General features: G+C 46.7%; 1 protein-coding gene across 1 annotated transcript in view; it reads left to right on the forward strand.

Moving 5' to 3' along the window:
• RBPMS (RNA binding protein with multiple splicing) overlaps positions 1-7,209 on the forward strand; it is a 169,398-nt gene that overhangs the window by 21,045 nt on the left and 141,144 nt on the right. The gene's annotated exons all lie outside the window — the stretch shown is intronic.

Below are 7,209 nucleotides of genomic sequence, written 5' to 3' on the forward strand. Positions count from 1 at the left end.
GTCAAACCCGGTTCTCCCAGATTAGAGTCCGTGCTCCTAACCACTACACCAAACTGGCTTGGATTTGGGTGCACAGTCTGAGCGCGGTGGGGTTTGGTGAGGGGAAGAGCCTCAGTGGGGTTTAATACCATCACCCAAAGCAGCTATTTCCTTCAGGGAAATTGATCTCTGTACTCTAGGAATCAATTGTGATTCCAGGAGATCTCCAGGCCCCACCTGGAGGTCGGCAAGCCCAGGACTAGAAATTCTTAAAGGTGCAGGATCCCTCTCTCTTCCTCTCTTGCTCTTTGGCGGGTAGTAGATCCGACACTCTACAGAGAGGTCTTTACAAGGCTGAAGTTGCCATGGGGTTGCATCGTTCTCCTCCAAAGGGAAGCAACCCCGGAAGTGCTGGTCCTAGAACCTCTCCCCACACAAGAAACGGGGAAGCATGTAAGGTATGATTTTTTTTAAAGTTGTCCAACTATTGCTATGCTGTTCCATTCTGAAGCTCCACTGTTTTCAGCCAGAGATTTAAGCACAATCTCTTCCATCGAAACCCACAAGAATGGAAACGGCCTACATTTTGTTGGATCATGCCCTTTATGTGAGATCCAGTGGAGTGATGAGCCAGAGGAGGGTGCCATAGAGTCCAGTTTCCAAAGTGCCATTTTCTCCAGATGAAGAAGAGATTGGATTTATACCCCGCTCTTCACTACCTGAAGGTGTCTCAGAGCGGCATACAATCTCCTTCCCTTCCCCTCCCTACAACAGACACCCTGGGGCTGAGAAACAGCTCTCTTGAGAACTGCCCTGGAGAGAATAGCTCTGAAAGAACTTGTGACTGACCCAAAGTCACACCAGCAGCTGCATGTGGAGGAGTGGGGAATCAGACCTGGTTCACCCAGATTAGAGCCCGCGCTCCTAACCCTATAGGACAGTGGTGGCGAACCTATGGCACGGGTGCCAGAGGTGGCTCTCAGAGCCCTCTCTGTGGGCACGCGTGCCATTGCCCTAGCCAGGCCCAGACCGTCATTAAAGTGTGGAATTCTCTGCCAAATAATTTTAAGTAAATGAAAGCAGTTGGGATTGCTTTCCTTACTTTGTTTGGATCATCTTAAGTTAATGTAAGAGTTGTTTTTTCTAAACTAAAACCTCAGTATTCAGGTTAAATTGCTGTGTTGGCACTTTGCGATAAATAAGTGGGTTTTGGGTCGCAGTTTGGGCAGTCGGTCTCTAAAAGGTTCGCCACCACTGCTATAGGAGTATTCATATAGGTATTCAAATGGTACCTCTCTGTTTCCTCCCATGGGTAAGTACCAACTTGAGGGGGAAATGGATTGAGGTTGGGAAAATGTAAAGGAGGAGTAGAATCTCCTCCCCCTTCCTCTCATAGCACCACGGCTGTGGTCCAAAAAAAAACCCAGCTATCAAGTCTGAGAAAACTGCAGGAAACCATTCATGGCTCTCTTTGATGTCCATCGAATTTCATTCATTACTCTGCCTGTCCAAGCGAGACCACAGCACTGAGTGTTGGTAGGATTGCCAAGTGTCCGTCGTCGTCGGGCTGCCAGCTCTAGGTTGGGGAACTCCTGGATATTTGGGGGTGGAGACTGGGGAAGACAGGGACCTCAGTGGGGTGCAATGCCATAGAGTCCACCCTCTAAAGCATCCGTTTTTTCCCAGAGGAACTGATCTCTGTCATCTGGAGACAAGCTGTAGGAATCCCCAGGTCCCTCATAGAATCATAGAATTGGAAGGGACCTCCAGGGTCATCTAGTCCAACCCCCTGCACAATGCAGGAAATTCACAAATATCCCCACCACACACACACCTCAGTGACCCCTGGCCAAGCTGGCCTGGAGAACAATTGCTTCCTGACCGCAAAGTGGCGATCAGCATTTCCCTGGGCATGTAAGGAAGGGCCACAAGAACTAAGCACTGAGGCAACCCTTCCACCCCTCCCTCATGATCTGTCTAAGTTCACAGAACCAACATGGCTGACAGATGGCCATCTAGCCTCTGTTTGAAAACCTCCAAAGAAGGAGAGCCCACCACCTCCCGAGGAAGCCTCTTCCACTGAGGAACCGCTCGAACTGTTAGGAAGTTCCTCCTCATGTTTAGCTGAAAACTCCTGGAGGCTGCCATCCCTAAGTGCTGACCTGCCCTCTAATGCATGCCAGGTTTGCTTCACAGGCACTTGTGAAACTGGATTGCCTGTAGGAGACCTACATTTTTCAGATTTCCCGTTTTAAAAAAAGCGTCAAAATGGAAAGCAGCAGGCGATGACTGGAGGGTGTGGAGAGGGAGGGGGGGAGAGGGGGAGAGAGAGGGAGAGAGAATGAATAGCACTAAGAAATACAAACTGAAGTCTTGGGGCACTGGAAGGATTAACAAGATTTTATTCCTGCAGCAGCTTTTGTGGACTAGAAACCACTACTTCATCACCAGGCAGACAGGTATATAGGTAAAGGTAAAGGTTCCCTTGCTCGAAAGCCAGTCGAATCCAACTCTAGGGTTGCGGTGCTCATCTCCATTTCAAAGCCGAAGAGCCAGCGCTGTCCGAAGACGTTTCCGTGGTCATGTGGCCGGCATGACTAAACACCAAGTCGCACGGAACGCTGTTACCTTCCCGCTGAAGTGGTACCTATTTATCTACTTGCAATTTCTTGCTTTTGAACTGCTAGGTTGGCAGGAGCTGGAACTAGAGACGGGAGCTCACCCTGTCTTGCGGCACCCAGGTCTTGAACTGCTGAACTACTGACCTTCCACAGCCTGCAGTTCAGTGTCTTAACCACTTGAGCCACCGCAGCTCCTAGGCAGGTATATACAGGGTTATAAAGGGGAGTGGGGGTATAAACATTGGCTCAAAAAGCCACAAAATACAGGAAGTTGAGGGTGGGGCATACTTATGTAAAATTCAAATGCAATTTTTAAAAAGTTCGGAGTACCAGCAGTGATATCAGTGTCTATATTTCTGCTAAACCAACGAACACCTGTAATGCCTAAGTAAACCCAGGTCGTTCTTAAATACGATGGGCTCCTTGGTGAATTCTAATTCAGCTGTTTTATGCTGGAGGCTCCCTCTGGTGTTTTTATTTTTTAAAGAAACATTTATTGAAAATAACATCCTAGCTGCCCTGACCTGGATAGCCCAGGCAAGCCTGATCTCATCAGATCTTGGAAGCGAAGCATGGCCAACCCTGGCAAGTGTTTGGATGGGAGGCCTCCAAGGAATACCAGGGCTGGGAGGCCCAGAGGCAGGCTATAAAGCCACTTCTCTGAACCTCCTCCAAGCCCCAGTAGGAGTCGCCAGAGGTCACCATGACTTCCAGGCACCGGCACACACACACCGCAAAAATACAACCACCGCCCCTGGCCTACCTTTTTCCCTACCATGTTCCAGAAGAGTATACAAAAAGATTAAAAGTTTTAGCAAGCAGCATCACAATATATAATGAGCCTGCCTTGGCAGGGAGGGCAGAGTATAAATTGGATAAATAAAATTAAAATAAATAAAAGGGACCTGCATTAATCACAAACAGCTTTTCTGATCAGCCCACATATACCAATTATACTCTTTCAAAGGAGTATAATTGTTCCTTCAGACCAATTCAGTTTTATACCCTTTTTTGGAAACTCATGAGAGCTGAAGCCGTCCTCAGAGACTCTGACATGAAGTTTTGTAAAATGGGGTAACCGCCACCTGTCCCTGGTCAGAATCTTTACCTCCTTTGCAGTCAAGAACATGAACAAATTCTGCTGCAAGGATTAGATGGACAAAGACGGCCCTGTAACCAATGCTCCTTCTAAGGTGTAGAGTCTTGTGAGCAAAAATTCTTCTTTGTGAGCGACTGGCATTAAAGTTGTGAGCGAGTGATTTGGCTACTGCATAAGTTAGTTTGCTCTGGAGCCATCCTTCCTGAGCAAAGACAAAAATGTGTGAGCTGGAGAGTAAAAAACAGCGAGCTAGCGCACACTAACTCAGCTTAGAGGGAACATTGCCTGTAACTATTGGGAGTCTTGTAAAGGGCATTTAAAGGATAAAACCTGCATTTTGAACAGAACCTCCCCCCCCCCAAAAAAAAGTCAGGAAGCCAGTGCAAACCATTTAAAAAGGAAATTCTGAATAAGCTGAAGTTTCCCAGTTGTTTTCAAGGGAAAACCCCATGCTGACTGTCTTTATTACAGTAGTCAGTAGAATGCACAGGAACGGAGTTCTGGCTGGCTCCCGAGTTGGCCACACCCAGCAGGAACTCATTAGCATAATAGGCCACACCCAACAGCAGGAACTCATTAGGATTGGCTACATTAGGGGTGTGTGGCCTAACATGCAAAGGAGTTCCTGCTACAAAAAAAAGCCCTGGATTTTGACAACAAACAAGGTAAACAGAATAAGAAGCAAAAGGTTACTTCTGGTATCATGGGGGTGTGGCCTAATATGCTAATGAGCGGTGCTGTCAGGGTGTGGCCTAATATGCTAATGAGTTCCTGCTGGGCTTTGTCTACAAAAAAAGCCCTGACAGTAGTCAAGTCTCAAGGTTACGGTAGCATGAGCCAGCATTGATGGGGCAGCTGAATGCAAAAAGGAGGACATGTTCCAGGCCAGGTGCAGCTGAAAAAATATGCTCTTAAACATCATGCAATGTATTTGAAAAAGTGTGCCTGCACATGAAAGCTCATCCCTTGAATAAACCTTTGTTGGCCTCAAAGGTGCCCCTGGACTTTTGTTCTATCATACTCACCTGTTTCTCTAATATAGGGCCATTATTTTGCTGAAGCATGGTAATTTGTAGATAAGCAACAGTGGGTCCTAGGAGACTGAAATTATCTACCCCTGGTATATGATCTCTGTAATGACTTACTAGCTTTAGTGGGGAGGGGGGCCCCAGCACATGGAATATAAATAAGGGGCAGATCATATAATATGGTTCAGGCATCTGCACTTCCCCTTCACCAATCTTTGGGCAAATATCAGTCGCAAACTGGGCACCCCTCCCCACCACTGCTCTGGATAACCCCAGGGGTCATTTCCTGCAGGAGCGCACAGGAGCAGAGCTCCGGCAGTAAAGAGCCAGGGGGCGGGCACATGCAACAAGCCCCACCCCCTGCTCCCAGCAGCCCTCAGTCAGAGCAAGAAGAAGCCCGGTAAGTTGCAGAGCCCCCCCCCCCGGGGCCCTGGTCCAAAACAGTCCAGTGGCACCTTTAAGACCAAGTTTTATTCAGGCCCAAGCTCTCCCTCCTCTGCAAGGACAGATCTGCATGCCCCCCCCCCAATAGCTAGCAATCCAAAACAGTCCAGTGGAGCCTGAGCGGTGGGTGTTGCCTTCTGACACACTTCCAGTGATGTCAGGGTGTGTGACATATGCAAATAAGTTATGCTAATGAGTTATGCTAATGAGCTCCTGCACCTTTTTTTCTACGAAATGACCCCTGGATAACCCCCTTTCATTCCTCTGGAACCCACTTAATCAGAAGAAGAATGCCATTAGCTGACAACCAATGCTCCCTCTAAGCTGTGGAGTCTTGTGAGCAAAAATTCTACTTTGTGAGCTACTGGCATCAAAGTTGGGAGCAGGTGATTTGCCTGCTGCATACATTAGTTTGCTCTGGAGCCATCCTTCCTGAGCGAAGAAAAAAACCTGTTAGCCGGAGGCTAAAAAAACTGTGAGCTAGCTCACACGAACTCAGCTTAGAGGGAACATCTGCTGACAACAGAAATACGTAGCTGGTGTCTCAAGGATTTACCCCAGCATAATCATCAACCCCAAGAATCCTCCTTCCCTTCTTATAATTGTCTGCCTCCTTACTCCAACTTAAATTGAGACCAGTGGCAAAGGGCTCTTTTTAATCCCTCATTTCCTAGACTGAACTGCAACAGGGATCTTGGCATAATTGTCCCTCCATTATCCATTTGGAATGCCTCATTCCCAGACCTGATCTAGGCAAGGAACTGCTTCAATGGTAACCCTGTTCCTAGATGATACCACTTCAAAGAGCAGGTGCGGCTGGGGATCACACGGTTCAACACACAACAAAGCTCCCCGCACATAGAAAATTGACCCAGGAGGACGAAAATGAAACTCTTCTCCCTAACATGTAGGTGCCTATGTACAAGGAGAACGTTTTTCATCAATTGAGAGGAGTGTTCAATAATAAGATCCACCACCTGCAGTCTTAAGGGACGCAGTTGTACCATGTGACCAGCCGCTCCCAGCAAAGGGCTCTTTAATTCCTTCCTCCCCAGAACAGCAGAAGCGCTGCCAAAGTTTTCCCCTTATCTATCCCAACGATTCACTCCGTTTTCGTGAGTTTCAGAACAAGGGGGAGCAAGTCAGTGAGGTGGACTAATCGTTTGCAGCTCTTCAGTCACACAAACACACAAGAGCATATGTGGCTGCCTCATACTGAATCAGAACATCGGTCCGTCAAGATCAGCATTGGCTCCTGGAAGCACCTATCCAGGGTCTCAGGCAGAGGTCTTTCACATCACCTACAACCTGGCCCATAGTTGTCAAGTTATGGCCGACTTATGACGACCCCATAGAGTTTTCAAGGCAAGAGACATTCAGAGGTGGTTTGCCATAGCTTGACTCTGCAGAATAGAACCACTGCAATTTGTGCAAAATGTTTAATGATTATTACAAAATTATGAATCACACATTTACAATAATGTCATGTTTTACAGATAAATAGATGAAATAGATGGACGAAATTCCCCGGAGTTGATGTTCCGTTTCGTGGCAACTTCTTCATACATCAAACCTCATACAATAAGATGTGCCTTCACACGGTCACAATCTTCCAATTGGATATTTCTTAGCTCCTAAACGTTTCTAATGTTAATTCACGTTACACGGTCACAATCTTCCAATTGGATATTTCTTAGCTCCTAAACGTTTCTAATGTTTATTCATGTTGTATTGACAATACAACGTGAATTAACATTAGAAACGTTTAGGAGCTAAGAAATATCCAATTGGAAGATTGTGACCGTGTGAAGGCACGTCTTATTGTATGAGGTTTGATGTATGAAGAAGTTGCCACGAAACGGAACATCAACTCCGGGGAATTTCGTCCATCTATTTATCTGTAAAACATGACATTATTGTAAATGTGTGATTCATAATTTTGTAATAATTATTAAGCATTCTGCACAAATTGCAGTGGTTCTATTCTGTTCTGTCATTTTATACTGCAACCCCCCTATCCGGTTGATCAGAGGTCATT

Source organism: Gekko japonicus, unplaced genomic scaffold (assembly GCF_001447785.1).
Source record: "Gekko japonicus isolate JY-2015 unplaced genomic scaffold, Gekko_japonicus_V1.1 scaffold853, whole genome shotgun sequence".
NCBI lineage: Eukaryota > Metazoa > Chordata > Lepidosauria > Squamata > Gekkonidae > Gekko > Gekko japonicus.